Consider the following 15,723-nt stretch of genomic DNA (forward strand, 5'->3'; position numbering starts at 1 on the left):
CACTGCTGGGAATATACCCTAAGTGTCTGGCAACACCAATTCAAAAGGACTTACGCACCCCAATGTTCATAGCAGCAAAATTGACAATAGTCAAGTCCTGGAAATAGCCTAAGTGCCCATTAATAGATGAGAGCATTAAAAAACTTTGGTACATTTACAAAATGGAATACTCTGCAGCAGAAACAAAGAATGAATTTTTATCTTTTGTGACAGCATAGTTGGGACTGGAGAGTATTATGTTAAGTGAAATAAACCAGTGGGTGAAAAACAAATACCATGTGATCTCACCTTTAAGACAAATCTAACAAACAAAATAAACTAATGTTCAAAAAATAACTTGAGACATGGGAACATGGAACAGGCTGACAGCTTCCAGGAGGGAATGTTGGAAAGAAGGGGAAGGGACTAGTCAAAGAACATGTATGAATGAGTCATGGACATGAACACCGGTGTGAGGATTGACTGTGGGAGCCAGGGGTGGGCTCAGTGGAGGAGGGCAAGGGGAAATAGTGGGACAATTGTAATGGGATAAACAATAATAAAAAATAAAGACATACAAAAAGTATCAAAAAGAAATAAAGCTGTTTTCTGGGTAAGTTTGGTAAATTGTTTATTAGAAAAATTTAGCATTAATAAGAATTGGTTTCCAGTGAAATGGTTTTTGAAAATTAAAGCCCAGTATTTCTGCTAATGGGAAAATTTCTTTGACCACTTGACCAAAGTCACCCCATCTTGCAGTAAATAGAGGGGTAGAGAGCCCAGAAAGGCTTGAGATGTTGTTTTTGATACAGAGAAATCTGATTAGACCATTGGGGAGGGGACAATGGTGAACAGTCTAACAGGACTGGCTGAGAAGCTGAATGCCTGCAGAGTGCATGGTATTATGGGTGAGAAGGTCTGAAATAAAAGAAGCGTTCTTGGGCTCTCAGGTCTCTTCTTTCTTGAGGGTGACTGGATGATCATGCTGTAGCTCAATCATGCCTGCATTTCCCAGAAATGGTATTTGTGGGAAGAAACTCTGGGCGCAGACTAAGGTTGGGCTGGTCTGGCAGAGGGTGGCAGGGTTATTCTTCTTTGGGTATTCTAGAGCTAATGACCTATGAGGCAGAAGCCTTCCATTCTTCCAAAATTGTGTAGCCTTTGTATCTTATATTGTTTTAGTTTGTAAACTAACTCTATTGAAATAAGATAACTAAAACCTAACAGGGGGAATAATAGGAGAACTCTTAATTGATAGGTTTAAGTGATTAAAGCTGTAAAGAGTTAAAGAGCTTAGTCTTAATTGATAGGCTTAAGTGACTAATGGTGTGGAAAGCTGTTATTCCAAAATTGTGAAGTTTTGAATAAAGGCTCCTTTCCTTTATCACCAAACCTTTGCCTCTGGAATCTTGCCTAGATGGTGGAGGCGGGCAGCAGGACCCCAATTGCTGTTTTGGTAGGGAGGAGATCCACCAAGCTCCTCTCCCTATTCTTTCAGAAACCCCACTTATTCTTACTCTCATTTCTTCCATTTCCCCCCCTCTAGCTTTTCTACTTTTACTTCAGTAGCTCCAAGTTTTCCCCAAACTGTGTAGAGATCGGCTGGCTTCTTACCACTAGGTCAGGGTATATTTCTTTTCCACAACTTTTCTGTGTTAACTATTGATGGACACTCTTAGGTAACCAGTCTTCTAATTTTCCAGAATTCCACATGAAAATAATTATTCCTAGTGCTAAACAAAACCACTGGACATTCACATATCTCTAAAATTCATTGTTTTGAATATCTTTCATGCCTTTGTGGTTTGTTTTTTGTTGTTGTTGTTGTTCTGCTTTTGCACCCTTATACTTGCCTCAAAGTATTCTACTTAGAATATGTTTCTAGATGACAGAAACCAGATCTATGTCTTTCTGTTGGTGCAATGGTTTGTACAGCGTTATCAAATAAAATTAGTGTTAAATGCCTAAATTAGATTATGACTATGTTTAAGCTAAAATGGAGTAAGGGTATTGTAAAGAATCTCTCCACTAAAAGAAATGGCCTCAAGAAAGAGGTCCAGTAGCTAACAGCTCATCATGAAGTAAAAGTTCAATCACAACAATCACGCATTTACCATAGATTTACTGAATATTTATCATGGGAACAATAATTGCTTTGCCTTTTTCACAATACTATGGTTATTTTTAAATAATAATGACTATGAATTTATTTTATAACTATTAAAATGGGTAGATGTAAAATTTTGACTCCAATTACAATATGAATAGGGGTTTTCTACACCACCATGGAATTCTTAGACACTAGCTGGGTGTCCTACAATTCAACTCAAATCTGACACCATCTACCTGGAGATAGTGTCAGATCCTACAGCTCAAGGTCTCACTCAGCCCTATAAGACTGCTCCCATCCCAAGACTTCAGATACCAATCACAAGTCCAGAACTCAGAGAAACATTTTACTTACTAGATTGCCAGTTTATTACAACCAGATAGAAGAGATGCATAGAGAAGGGTATAGGGAAAGAACACTCAGCTCTCATGCTTCTGGGTATGTCATGTTCAGTAACTCTGAAGCTCTTGGAACCGCCTACTTTTGGGGTTTTTAATTATTTATTTATTATTATTTTTTAATTAAACATTTTCTTTTTTGTTAATATATTTATTGATTATATAAATCAATAAATCAGTTGTCCCATTTCCCCCCAGTCCACTCCATCCTGCCCACCCCCCTCCCTCCCACATTCCCCCACCCCCCATAGTTCATGTCCATGGGTCCTACTTATAAGTTCTTTGGCTTCTACATTTCCTACACTATTTTTACCCTCCCCCTGTCTATTTTCCACCTATCATCTATGCTACTTATTCTCTGTATGTTTACCCCCCTCTCCCCCTCCCACTCCCTTATTGACAACCATCATGTTCTAGTTGTTTGCCTAGTTTGCTCTTGTTTTTGTTTTATGTGTGGTCGTTAATAACTGTGAGTTTGCTGTCATTTTTACTGTTCCTATTTTTGATCTTCTTTTTCTTAGGTAACTCCCTTTAACATTTCATATAATAAGGGCTTGGTGATGATGAGCTTCTTTAACTTGACCTTATCTGAGAAGCACTTTATCTTCCCTTCCATTCTAAATGATAGCTTTGCTGGATACAGAAATCTTGGATGTAAGTCCTTGCATTTAATCTTGGGTAATGTAATTATGATGTGCCTTGGTGTGTTCCTCCTTGGGTCCAGCTTCTTTGAGACTCTCTGAGCTTCCTGGACTTCCCGGAAGTCTATTTCCTTTGCCAGATTAGGGAAGTTCTCCTTCATTATTTGTTCAAATAACTTTTCAATTTTTTGTTCTTCCCCTTTTCCTCTGGCACCCCTATAATTCGGATCTTGGAACGTTTCAAGGTGTCCTGGAGGTTCCTAATAAGCCTCCCCTCATTTTTCCAAGTTCTTGTTTCTTCATTCTTTTCTGGTTGGATGTTTGTTTCTTCCTTCTGGTCCACACCATTGATTTGAGTCCCAGTTTCCTTCTCATCACTATTGGTTCCCTGTACATTTTCCTTTGTTTCTCTTAGCATAGGCTTCATTTTTTCATCTGTTTTTCGAACAGATTCAACCAAGTCTGTGAGCATATTGATAACCAGTGCTTTGAACTGTGCATCCGATAGGTTGGCTATCTCTTCCTCGCTTAGTTGTATTTTTTCTGGAGCTTTGAAGTGTTCTGTCATTTGGGCCATTTTTTTTTGTTTGTTTGTTTGTTTGTCTTGGCGTGTCTGTTACTTTAAGGGGCGGAGCCTTAGGTGTTCACCCGGGTGGGGTAATGCTGGTCACTGCGCTGTGATGTTGTACGTGGGGGAGGGGCCGAGTGGGAGCAATGGCGCCCGCCTCACTCTCCTCTGGATTTCAATCTTTCACTCCAATACCCACAATCAAACTGGGCCTCTCTGGTGCTGGTTCCTAAGTAAGTGGGCCTGTGCACACTCTAGGCCCCTGTGGGTCTCTCCAACAACCTCTCCTGTGAGGCTGGGAGTCTCTCCTGCTGCCACCCGAACCCCCAGGGGCGCTTACAATCAGAGGTTTGAGGCTTTATTTCCCCCGAGCTGGAGCCCTGGGTTGCGCAGTCTGTTTCGCTCCCCTCCGTTTGTCCAGTTTATCTGTGGGCGAATGTGGTGCCGCAGGGTGCTACCCGCTGCTCTGCCTGCCCCATTCTCTGTCACTCTGAGTCCGGCCCTCTCGGTTTATCTGTGTAAATGTGGGGCCGCAGGGTCTGCTAGTGCTCGGACTGCCTGCGCCATTTGTCCCACACTCTGCCAGTCTCAGTCCTGCCACAGCCACTCGAGTCCTCTCCACCCTGGTGCCCGTCTCCGCCCCTCCTACCAGTCTGGATGAATGTTTATTTTCTATTTCCTTGGTGTCGGTCCCCCTTGCTGTTCGATTCTCTGTCAGTTCTGGTTGTGCTAGGAGGCGCAGTGTGTCTACCTACGCCGCCATCTTGGTTCTCCCCTAAACATTTTCTTTATTGTTGTTCAATTACAGTTGTCTACATTTTCTCCCCACCCCTCCACCCCATCCCAGCCAAACCTCCCTCCCTCCCCCTCCTTCACCCTCCCTCTTGGTTTTGTCTATGTGTCCTTTATAGTAGTTCCTGAAAACTCCTCTCCCCAATATCCCCTCCCCATTCCCCTCTGGTTATTGTTAGATTGCTCTTAACTTCAATGTCTCTGGTTATATTTTGTTTGCTTTGTTCTTTTGTTGATTATGTTCCAGTTAAAGGTGAGATCATATGGTATTTGTCCCTCACCGCCTGGCTTATTCCACTTAGCATAATGCTCTCCAGTTCCATCCATGCTGTTGCAAAGGGTATAAGCTCCTTCTTTCTCTCTGCTGCATAGAATTCCATTGTGTAAATATACCATAGTTTTTGGATCCACTCGTTTGCTGATGGGCACTTAGGTTGCTGCCAGAACTTGGCTATTGTAAATTGTGCTGCTATGAACATTGGGGTGCACAGGTTCTTTTGGATTGGTGTTTCAGGGTTCTTACGGTATAATCCCAGCAGCGGAATTGCTGGGTCAAAGGGCAGTTCCATCTTCAGTTTTTTGAGGAAATTCCATACTGTTTTCCACAGTGGCCTCACCAGTCTGCATTCCACCAACAGTGCACTAGGATTCCCTTTTCTCTGCATCCTCTCCAACATTTGTTTGTGGATTTGTTTATGTTGGCCACTCTGACTGGTGTGAGATGGTATCTCATTGTGATTTTAATTTGCATTTCGCTGATGGCTAGTGATGCTGAGCATCTTTTCTTATATCTCCGGGTCCTCTGTATGTTTCCCTTGGAGAAGTGTCTGTTCAAATCCTTTGCCCATTTTGTAATTGGGTTGTTTGTTTTCCTGGAGTGGATTGTGTGAGTTCTTTATATATTTTGGAGATCAGACCCTTTTCTCAGGTATCATTTGCAATGTGTTTTCCCATACTGTTGGTTCTCTTTTCATTTTAATGTTGTTTCTTTAGCCATGCAGAAGCTTTTTATTTTGATGAGGTCCCATTTGTTTATTCTTTCCTTTATGTCCCTTGCTTACCTTTTGGGTTTTAATAGAGGCTTCATTACATAGGCAATATTGATTAAATAATTGGCCATTGGTGATTGAATTCAATCTCCAGCCCCCCCCCCCAAGAGGTATTTGTAGAACTAGAAGTTACAACCCTGTAATCACAAAGTTGGCTCCATTGGCAACCAGCCTCCATATTTAGGCAGGGCCCAAAAGTCATGGATTAATATAACAAATATATCTCAATCATTCTCTTCAATTAGGAAATTTCAAAAATTTTAGTAGCTCTGTGCCAAAATTTGGGAGAAGTACCAAATATATTTTTCTTCTTATAAATCAATGTATTGTATGGTATATAAGGTTATATGATTCATCACATTTGTTTCAACAATATAAAGTTCTCATGGTAACAATCAAAATTATTATTTTCTGCTGCAATCTGTTTATTACCATTACATGCCACTTGAATTATAAAGAAAGTCAAATTCTTAGAGACTGTCTTAGATTGTAGAGTCTTAGAAAGTGTACAATCAAAACTCACTACATATGGAGCTTGGCAAGATGGTGGAGGAATGAGTGGAAGCCACACTAACCTCCTCCTAGGACCAATCTGGAATTACAACTAAATTGTGGAGAGATCACCCAGAACAAACAACTGAACAACAGCGAGAGAGAAGCCTTATAACCTTGGACAGACAAAAGAACTAGCTTCAGCACAACCTGTCTGTTAAGGAGTGTGGTGGAGGCTCCAGAGGGCTGCCTGGGTGCCCACAGGTAGCGGTGCTGGAGAGATAATTAAGCTGCAGGTTGGATCCCTCTGAGAGAATTGGGGTCTAAACCCTAAGCTGGAATCATCAGTCTAGAACACCAGAGCCCAAAAAGTACACAGATAACTGGTGGCAAAAAGTGGCAGGGCTGTTCTCTGCCAGAGACTGATAGCTGGAGAGCTATCAAAGAGCTGTTTAAAGAGCTATTGCATAAATTTTCTTTGCTGCCACTCACCCCAGGTTCTGGCAAAAGCAGAAGCAGAGTGGGCTTGAGACACCTGAGGAAAGACTGGGGAGGAAAGCTTTGGGGAGAGAGCAGAGAAAGTGACCACAGGGATCCCAGTGCTGAGTCATCCCCCAAATGGTGGCAGCCATCTTGCTCAGGCAGACCACTCCCCTCTGAGCAGCAGTAGCCTGAGGGGAAAACAGCGTTGTCCCCAAGAGAGACTCTGCCTAGGCTCTGTGGTGCTTAAGCCTGACTGCTGAGTGCAGAATGACCTGATTAATAACTGAAGGAAACAGCCACAGGTGTAGATCCCTGGCCAAGGTAGGAGGGGCAGGGTGGACTAGAGCCACTTGAGGAGAGACTGGGGATGGAGGCTTGGGGGAGAGAACTAAGAGAACTGCCGCTGGGATCCTGGTGCTGAGTCATTACTCATACTGCAGCAGCCAGCCTACTCAGGCAGACCACTCCCCTCCAAGCAGCAGAAGCCTGAGGGAAAACAATAGCCCCAACCCCAGGAGGAAATTTGCCCCACACTATGGGGCATAAGGCCTGACTGCTAAGTCCAGAGTGACCAGAGTAACAACTGAAGGAGACAACTATACACAGCAGATCTCTGGGAGTCTCAGAGCAGGCTGCCTAAGGTCAGACGGGGTTAACATCTGACACCACCAGAGGTTGGACCCAGAAAGAAAAACCAGTGGCAAATATTAAAGGCTACTGAGACAAAATCCACTGTGGTCTCTCCATGATTAGTGGTATTTTATTTCCTCCATAGCTTTTTAACATTCATTTCTTGTCCAGCAAGTTTGTACATATTAAGTCACTAGAATTTACACTATAGTTTATATCTCTCCTTTCTTATAACAGTCTTAATCTCCTTACACTCTTTTTAATACTGGTTCATTTGCTGTTGATACTGAGATTACAGAGGGGAGATATTTTTGTGGATGTGAATTTCTTCCCTGGGTTTTGTGTTTTCTTCTGGCAGGACCTGCACAACAGCACACAGACATGGTGGGAGGAGTGACTCTCAGTCAACCAGATGGAGGAAAGGTTCTAGCAAACAATGAGCCAACACCAATCAAAACCCAAATACATCCAGAGAGCCAACATCAATGGCATCCCAAGCAACAGAATTATAGTAGGGGATTTTAACACCCCACTGTCAAAAAATGGATAGATCTTCCAAACAAAATATCAACAAGGATATTGCGGCATTGAACAATGCCCTAGATCAAATTGACTTAACTGATATATATATATAGAGAGAGAGAGAGCCTTTCATCACAAAGAGATGCAAAATACACATTCTTTTCAAGTGCACATAGAATATTTTCAAAGATAGACCACATGATAGGACACAAAAGAAGCCTCAACAAATTCAAGAAAATTGAAATCATATCAAGGATTCTCTCCAACCACAAGGAACTGAAACTAGAAACCAACCTCAAGGAAAAGATCTCAAAACACTCAAACTCATGGAGATTGAATACCATGCTATTAAACAATGAATGGGTCCAGAATGAGATCAAGGAAGAAATCAAAAAGCTTATGGAAACAAATGAAAATGAATGCACAATAATCCAAAACTTATGGGACACAGTGAAGGCACTCCTGAGAGGGAAGTTCATAGTGATACAGGCCTACCTAAAAAAGATGGAAACACTTCAAATAAACGACCTCACCCTACACCTACAAGAACTCAAAGAACAACAACAAAGACAGCCCAGAGCAAGTACAAGGACGGAAATAACCAAGATCAGAACAGAATTAAATAGAGAATAAAAGCACAATTCAAAGGATCAATAAATCCAGGAGCTGGTTCTTTGAAAACATAAACCCAAATAAACATAACCATAAGTGAAAGAGGAGATATTACAACTGATACCACAGAAATATAAAGGATTGTAAGAAATTACTACGAAGAACTGTATGTCAAGAAATTTGAAAACCTAGGTGAAATGGACAAAATTCTATAAAAATATAATCTTCCAAAACTGAATGAAGAAGAAGCAGAAAACCTGAACAGACCAATAACAGCAGATGAAATTGAAGCAGTAGTCAAAAAACTCCCAACACACAAAAGCCCTGGACCAGATGGTTTCACAGGAGAATTCTACAAAGCATTTAAGGAAAAGCTAACCCCTATCCTTCACAAACTATTTGAAAAAATCCTAAATGATGGAAGACTCCCAAACTCTTTTTATGAAGCCAGCATCATCCTAATCCCAAAACCAGATAATGACATAACAAAGAAAGAAAACTCCAGGCCAATATCGCTGATAAACATAGACGCTACAATCCTCAACAAAATATCGGCAAACCGCATCCAGCAATATATTAAAAAGATCATCCACCATGACCAAGTGGGATTCATCCCAGGGATGCAAGGATGGTACAATATTTGCAAATCAATAAACATAATACATCAAATAAACAAAAGGAAAGACAAAAATCACATGAGCATATCAATAGATGCAGAAAAAAGCATTTGATAAAGTTCAGCACCCATTCATGATAAAAACACTCAGCAAAGTGAGAATAGAGGGATCATTCCTCAACATAATAAAGACCATAGACAAGAGATCTGCAGCAAACATCATACTCAATGGACAAAAACTTAGAACTTTCCCACTAAGAGGAGGAACAAGACAAGGTTGTTCACTTTCACCACTTCTATTCAACATCATATTGGATATCCTAGCCACAGCAATCAGACAAGAGGAAGAACTAAATGGCATCCAAATTGGAAGGGAGGAAGTAAAACTGTCATTGCTTGCAGAGGATATGATAGTGTACATAGAAACCCTGTAGACTCCACTAAAAACTACTTGACCTGATAAGTGAATTTGGCAAAACAGCAGGATACAAAGTCAGTATTCAGAAATCCAAGGCATTTTTGTACAAGAACAATGTAATATCAGAAACAGAAATTGGGAAAAAAATCCCATTTGATATAGCAACAAGAAAAATAAAGTACCTAGGACTAAACCTAACCAAGGAGGTAAAAGACCTGTACTCAGAAAACTACAAAATGCTGAGGAAAGAAATTAAGGAAGACACAAATGCCATGACCAGGGCCGCTGGATCGATCAGGTCCTGAGGGAACGCAACAGGAGATTAAGAAATAAAGAGGAAGAGTCAAAGCGGGGTCAGGTGGAGTCCCTTCTCTAGGATGTGGAGGAGGGAACTGTTTATTGGTAAAGTCAGGCTGTATTTATTGAGCAAGCTTTGAAGCAGAGTGTGAGAAAGACAAACTGCAAGGCTAGGTAACTTTTATTTTTCTAAGAACATTTCTTGCTCCTTCTTAGTAGGGTGATCTAGCAAGTGGCCAAGCCATTCTTTTCTTGCAACAATCAATCTTATGTGGCCTAGGGCAGCTGTGCTGAACCTAAGGTCTGCATTCTGACTCCCTTGGCACACATTATCCATCCTTCTTGGCTCTCCACACATAAATAGAAGCATGTACCATGTTCATGGATTTGAAGAATTAACATCATCAAAATGGCCATACTACCCAAAGCAATTTATAGATTCAACACAATCCCTAATAAAGTACCAGTGACATATTTCACAGATATAGGACATACATTTCAAAAATTTATATGGAACCATGAACTACCCCAAATAGCTACAGCAACTTTGAGAAACAAGAACAAAGTAGGAGGATCACAATACCTGATATCAAACTGTGTTACAAGGCCACTGTAACAAAACAGCCTGGTACTGGCATAAGAACAGACACATAGACCAATGGAACAGATTAGAGAGCCCAGAAATAAGTCATGTCTCTATGGTCAATTAATATTTGACAAAGGGGGAAGAGGCATAAAATGGACTAAAAATAGCCTCTTCAACAAATGGTGTTGGGAGATCTGGACAGCTACATGCAAACAAATGAAACTGGACCACTAACTTATACCATACACAAAAATAAATTCAAGTTGGATAAAAGACTTAAATATAAGTTGTGACACCATAAAAGTCTTTGAGGGGAACATAGGCAGGAAAATCTCAGGTATTCCATGCAGCAATATTTTCACCAATATGTCCCCTAAAGGAAGGGACATAAAGTAAAGAATAAACAATGGGACCTCATCCAAATAAAAAGCTTCTGCATGGCTAAGGAAAACAGCATTAAAATGAAAAGAGCACCAACAGTATGGGAAAACATATTGCAAATGATAACTCAGGCAAGGGTTTGAACTCCAAAATATATAAAGAACTCACACAACTCCACTCCAGGAAAACAAACAACCCAATTAAAAAATGGGCAAAGGACCTGAACAAATATTTCTCCAAGGAAAAGATACAGAAGACCCAGAGACATATGAAAAGATGCTCAGCATCACTAGCCATCAGAGAGATGCAAATTAAAACCACAATGAGGTACCATCTCACACCAGTCAGAGTGGCCAACATAAACAAATCCACAAACAAGTGTTGGAGAGGATGCAGAGAAAAGGGAACCCTAGTGCACTGTTGGTGGGAATTCAGACTGGTGAGGCCACTGTGGAAAACAGTATGGAATTTCCTCAGAAAACTAAAAATGGAACTGCCCTTTGACCCAGCAATTCTGCTGCTGGGATTATACACTAAGAACCCTGAAACATCAATCCAAATGAACCTATGCACCCCAATGTTCATAGCAGCACAATTTACAATAGCCAAGTACTGGAAGCAACCAAAGTGCCCACCAGCAAGTGAGTGGATCTAAAAACTATGGTACATTTAGACAATGGAATTCTACACAGCAGAGAGAAAGAAGGAGCTCCTACCTTTCATGACAGCATGGTTGGAACTGGAGAGCATTATGCTAAGTGAAATAAACCAGGCAGTAAAATACAAGTAACATATGATCTCACCTATAAGTTGAACCTAATCAACAAAACAAACAAGCAAGCACGATATAAATAGACAAAGTGAAATTGAGAGTAAACCGAGAGTAACCAGAGAGGATGTGGGAGGGGATAATGGGGGGGGGAGGGTTTTCAGGAGCATGTATAAAGGACATATGGACAAAACCAAAGGGGAGTAAGGATCAAGGGTGGGAAGTAGGAATGGCTGGAGCGGTGGGGGGAGTGGTGTGGGGAAAATGTAGACAACTGTAATTGAACAAAAATATAAAGTTTAAAAAACAATTTACTACATATTAAACATTCCAGGCATGTTATGAAATATCCCTGTCCATTATTGATCAAATACTCTTTTTTCAAGACCATTATAATAGTATGTTAGGAAAGACACTCATTGTGGGTAGCTTCCCAAGTCAGAGTTTCACACACTGTGCCCTTGGATAAGTCATTTGTTTCAATCACTTCCTCTTCAGGCATGATAGCAACTGCCCAGTCTAGTTTACAGAATAGTTCTGAGGATCAAATGAAATTGGTGTGCAAAGTTACTGAAAAGTCAGAAGCAGTACACAAGTCCTAGGTGTTAGTTGCTAACAGAATATGTAAAGTGGAGTTATAAAATTTTCTGAGGAATGCTGCAAACTAAATATAAACTGTATTAGAAGCCAAAAAAAGTATTTCCTCATTCCTGAATGGATCACCTCTTGGCTCTGGGTGGTAATGAATAGAGAGTAAAGCTATTGGAAGACAGTTCTAATAAAACAATTGTGGGCATGAAAAGAGAAACCAGAAGCAGAGTACTTAGGGCCAGAGGCTGAAACACAACTGGAGCAGGTCCAGAGCCTCAGTGGGTCGGGATTTTGGCAGAGGATAGGAGGAGTTTGCTTTGTGTGTAGATTCCTGGTGGATACATGACATTTGTATTCATTACTGACTCCCTTGGTGGGTTTTATTACTGCTGTGGCCAGAGAGAATCTGAGGGAAAAAAAAGAAAATAGATGGACCCAAAGACCTTTGATATGTTGGCGTACAATAAATATCAGCAGAAAGTAAAGCTTTGTCTGAAGGGTATGTGAAAATAAGTAATTAGCACATGTCCTGACATGCCCATATGCTTCTTGAAGAATTTCACACTGGCATTTTCAGAAAGTCAGAGAGTTATTTTCCTGGTGCAATAAAATATTTTCACACTATTTTTCCCAAAGAAAAGTTAGATAATTAGGAGAGGTCATAGAAGTCACTAATATATAAGTAAAATTATAGTTATTAATGAATAATAGCTCAGAACTTTATGTTTATTTTCATTTAATCATTGTAATATTCCAGATATGTATTGTAATCTACATTTTAGAGTTGAAAGAGTTTATATGCCTCAATTAGGATCGCATAGTTAAAAGGTGTTGGACTAGAGTTAAGACCTAGATGATTTTAATTCTAGACATCACGTTCTTCACCAACTTTTTGGATTCTCAAGCACCAATCCTTGGACCATTGTGTCTTCATGTCGAAATTTTTACTGGTTTACTGAATAATTTTCAGAGGAATTCATGAGTATATGTTTGATAAATTCTGATGACAAAATTAAAAGATAGTCTATGGCTGTTCTAATTATATTGTGAATTTGAATCATGGAATTCAGACATCTTTACACCATATTGACTATATGACTAAATGAGTAAATGAATTTTAAATACTTATAAAATTGCCTCTTTGTATCGAGGGACAACTTTCACAAATTATGAAAACTAGACTCACGTGCCACACACCGACACCTCTGAGGAAGTATACTTTCCTTTCTCGCCAAGGGCACGTGGCACTGCCCAGGGTTCTTCCCATGAATTCTTCTTCATGTGGTTTCACTGCACCCTTCATCCAATTTGTAGCTGAAAATACTAAAGTGGTTGCTTAGAAACATCAAATTTGCAAATTTATGCATTTTCAGAAGGTTGCATTGAAATGTAGGAGTAGCATATGGTGAGCTGACATGTTTTGTCCTTTAGCCAAGGAGAAGTGTAGCCTTCTGTGATCTCTCTAATTATTTCATGGCACTTGAAGATGCCAAGCTGAATTTAGAAAACATCAAGCCTTCAGGGCTAAGGAAAAATAGAATGTACTTTTTGTTTTCAGTATTTAGGGCTAAAGTAATTGTTGTTCTTTTCAAAAATTAATTAGAATGGTTTTGGAAATCTAAAAGCAGAGGATAAGTTTTATGTAAAGGATAGAAAAGGGTTCATTTTTTTTGGCTGAAATACAAAGGAAGTAAGAATGTTTATTAATGTGGGAAAAAAAGGCAGCCCTGAAGTGAAGATATTTGATAAGAAAAAGTTATGATCCTAAGTACTTATCAAAATCTATTTAATAACTACTGAAAGAGAATACAAAAAAATAATTCAAGAGGATTGAAGAAATTAGAAGACAAAGTCAAAACACAAATAGAAATAATAAATTAAGGAATTGAAGCCCTGGTGATGTGTAGATGTTAATTTCTGTAATGATATAAGCTTGGTCTGGAGGGAAGCATCATGGAAATTTTAGCTAAATAAACTGAATAATTCATTCATTCTCCTGTTCTAAAAATGACCACCAATTCCTCTTGCCCCATCCAAAACCTTTTAGCAGCCTTCTACGTGGCATGGAGGATACCCATGTCATCTTGACTTCTTTCAAGACCAGCCTTGTATTTCATGAGTGGGGCTTGAAAGGAAGGAGATAACATTCTGCTACTCACATGACCTCTCTGACTGTTCATACAATGTAGAGTGCAAGGGCACTATATTTACAGAGATTGCTGCAGATATGAACATAACAAACCACTAAACAGGAAGAAGTGACTGCTACAGATCTAACTGCAAATTCATCCTAGCTGTTTCCTCAAGTCTCTCATCAGTAGTTGGACTGATTATTGAAATGAATACAGGTGAGGCTGAGTCAAGAAATTCAAACTTTGCAACTGTAGGAGCAGGTTCAGAAGACTGGGTGGATGCCATTTGTTGGTCCTGGGCAGCCCAACTGTGGCCGTACTTCCCCTTCTTGCACCAAGGCACCCCTGCAGGGCTCAGTGACCAAGGAAGACTTGGAGAAGGAGTATCCTGCAGTGAAAATAAAGCTGCAGTTGGAGAGTAACGCTATGGGGAGAACTGTGTGTATTTCCATGGACACTCCTGTGATCTGTGTCTTCCATCTGGTGGATACTGCCCAGAGATCACACCACATAAAATCTTTCACTAAGGCCCATGAGAAGGACATGGAGCCCTTGTTTTACATCCAGTGCCATAAGGACAAAGTGTGTGGGATTTGCATGGAGGTGGTCTATGAGAAAGTCAACCCCAGTGAGCGCTGCTTCGAGATTCTCTTCAACTGCGACAACACCTACTGTCTCAAGTGTATTCAGAAGTAGAAGAGTACTACGCAATTTGAGAGCAAGATCATAAAGTCCTGCCCAGAATGCCAGATCACATCTAACTTTGTCCTTCCAAGTGAGGACTGGGTGGAGGAGAAAGAAGAAAAGCAGAAACTCATTCAGAAATACAAGGAGGCAATGAGCAACAAGGTGTGTAGATATTTTGATAAAGGACCTGGAAGCTGCCCATTGGGAAGGAACTGTTTTTACAAGCATGTGTAATCCACATGGCCATAGAGAAGAGCCACAGAGACACAAAGTGGGATCATCAAGCAGATACTGCACCCAATGAAAGACCCACTTTTGGGAGCTCATTGAGGAAAGAATGAACAACAACCCCTTTGACTATGATGAAGAGGCTGCCACCTTTAAACTGGCTAAGATGTTGCTTATGCTTTTGGCTATAGGTAGACTCTGAAGATGAGTGGCACTTGTTTTCACATGAGCTGGAAGAATTTTATGACTCAGATCTATGGCAGCTGTGTGTGACCTGTGGGCCAGCCTGCTGAAATGTCAAACAGAAGCTGTCCCTCAAGTGGTAGGGCAGGGCCCATGGTTCTCTCTCAGGCAGGCCTAGCCACTACGGGTGCCATCACAATTTTTACCCAAGGCCTGTCTTCTCATTTTCTCACCTTTCCCTAAGGATTATGTTCTTTTCTCTGGTTAAAAGACAAAATTAAACCTTAAAGTTTGTTTTTTCGTAACACAAACTTAACTCTCAGACAGTAAGTGCAGGTTTGTTCCATCATCTGTTTTCAACCAGATTCACACAGTTGGAGGGTATTGTTTATGGACTTTCAGCAGTCATTTTGAGGACCCTGGGTTAAAAAGTAACACCATTGGCCCTACTTTGGTGCCCAAGAATAGGGTTGTTGGGTGCAGGATCTGGACTGTGGCAAGTAATCTCTGCTACAAGCTTAAGAGGTGGATACTTAAGGTTTCTGGTGAAATCTGAACC

The 15,723-nt window shown here is 40.5% G+C and overlaps 1 pseudogene; it reads left to right on the plus strand.

Annotated features, from left to right (window-relative positions):
• The first annotated feature begins 14,049 nt into the window (after positions 1–14,049).
• On the plus strand, positions 14,050–15,274 carry LOC112320803 (E3 ubiquitin-protein ligase makorin-1 pseudogene; annotated as a pseudogene).
• Positions 15,275–15,723: the final 449 nt, after the last annotated feature.

Source organism: Desmodus rotundus, chromosome 8, assembly GCF_022682495.2.
Source record: "Desmodus rotundus isolate HL8 chromosome 8, HLdesRot8A.1, whole genome shotgun sequence".
Classification (NCBI taxonomy): Eukaryota; Metazoa; Chordata; class Mammalia; order Chiroptera; family Phyllostomidae; genus Desmodus; species Desmodus rotundus.